This window comes from Etheostoma spectabile, chromosome 2 (genome assembly GCF_008692095.1).
Source record: "Etheostoma spectabile isolate EspeVRDwgs_2016 chromosome 2, UIUC_Espe_1.0, whole genome shotgun sequence".
NCBI lineage: Eukaryota > Metazoa > Chordata > Actinopteri > Perciformes > Percidae > Etheostoma > Etheostoma spectabile.
Window position 1 is genome coordinate 12076686 of NC_045734.1, and position 1969 is coordinate 12078654.

Sequence of the window (1969 nt, forward strand, 5' to 3'; positions counted from 1 at the left end):
TATATATATAATATAATATATATATATATATATATATATATATTTTAAATTTTATAATTTTTTATTAAATCTAAAATGGTGCTGTATTGCTTAAATTCTAATTTCCTAGGATAATTTCCGAGGATAGTGTACAGTTTGGCTTTGCTCTGTAACACTTATTGATATGATAATAAATATTGTGAAATCTGTGAACACTGTGAGCAACAAGGTCCCACACTTCTGGTTTGTTTACATTTGTAATGTTTAGGTGGGAGTAAATCTGTGTTTTCAATGACGATTAGACGACAAAGACACAGAATTATGATTTTTCAAAAGGATGTCAAACTTTTCCAGGCTTATCTTATGTTTTATTTTGTTATAGGCTAATTTGTAACATATAAGTTTTGTTATTTAAAAAAGAGACTGATTACAGTACAAGCCTTTAAGTCATTTGGGGATCACAAAATGACCTCATAATCAATCTAAATTCATCTTTAAAGCCGATATTTGGCCAGTACCCACATGTGTTTGTGCACCAGCCTCTCTGACAACATGTGATGCCCGTATGGGCCTGTACGGTTTAACATACGCGCCCATCTTTGCAGTACCGTTCATAAAGATGACATAAATCATAAATCTTTTTACCTAACTGGGTTTCAATGACCATCCTGTGCTTTCTAATATAACAACAACAACAAAACCTAAAGCTTCGATGAGCGCGCTCTTACAGCAGCAGACATGCTGCCAGCGTTGCACCAGCCTGAACTGTATAAGAATATCGCCCGGTCAGCGACAGTAGGCTAGCACAAATATGCCGCAACTTGCACTCAGGCATTGCCAAAACAAGTGCTCTGCCGACTCACCTTAAAGGGAAGCAGATACTTGATTGCCTCCAATGAAGGCGCAGGGCGGTCCAGCTGTCAACGCGCAAATGCCAGTACTTCTCCCCAAATCCTCAAAACAAAAACCGGCTAGAAAACACTGCAGATATGTCCAAACGCATGTAGCGCACTATCTGTCATTGTGCAGCATTGTCAATCCCTCCGACACACACGCACACAGGCGGCAGCCAGAGCCACACAGACCCGGGCAAGACACTGTTATTTCGGTGAAAAATCGTCCCTGTTTTTCTTTGCAAACGGGGCCATTGATTGCCTGTGCCAGAATGTCCGACGCGGATTAGTGATGATTTGAGACTTGAGAGGTCAAACTCCGCCCCTAGTGTGGCCTCCAGTGCACTGCTGCTGTATTGCAATCTCCAATCCCTGCATGGCAAACTGTGTGTGCTGGCGGAAGGTCAGACTTCCAACTTGTCGTGATGATGATGAGAGAAGACATCACATGACTGCACTGGTTTCATAACCATGCAGCACTGTGGGGACTAAACCCTGCCCGTGTGTGTGTGTTTTTGTATATGCACTTATACTTAAATGTCAAACAACAGAACGGAATATGGCTTTATATTTTGATATGATGTGAAATACTGAAATGTGTGAATATGCCACAATTGCCATAACAAGCAGAAGTTATCATGCTTTCATCCTCTTTGTTATCACTGTTACACAAGTGCATATAATGCATAATGGCAATCATTATTTTTTATTATAACAATATAAATATTCTAATTCTACCCTTTCTGTCTCTGTGACCCTGCAGTGAACATGAAAATGAAAAACTCGGAATTTAGACAGTAGACGACTGATAGTGCATTCAAGCCACAGTCAGCAAAAAAATGATACGCAGTGACAGGAGTATCTGTTTTTTACACTTAAATTGAAGTGGGTCCGTCCAAAATTATGTTTGGGCACATTGATTTATAATATAGCACAACAAAAAATAAATAAGTCCAGATGAGCGATCTGATGACGCAGTGACCCTAACACAGTGTTTACCAACCTCATCTCCCATGCCAAATGTTCATCACCTGCTGTTTTTTTTACTTCTTTTAAATACAGTTTGAATAGTGTGTGTGTGTGTGTGTGTGTGTGTG

General features: G+C 39.6%; 1 protein-coding gene across 3 annotated transcripts in view; it reads right to left on the reverse strand.

Annotated features, from left to right (window-relative positions):
* Positions 1-1264, reverse strand: part of usp53b (ubiquitin specific peptidase 53b) — a 20785-nt gene extending 19521 nt beyond the window's left edge. For all 3 annotated transcript variants that reach the window (XM_032531318.1, XM_032531303.1, XM_032531310.1), the window contains exon 1: positions 843-1264. The gene's annotated coding sequence lies outside the window, so the exon portion shown is untranslated. The remainder of the gene's footprint in view (positions 1-842) is intronic.
* Positions 1265-1969: the final 705 nt, after the last annotated feature.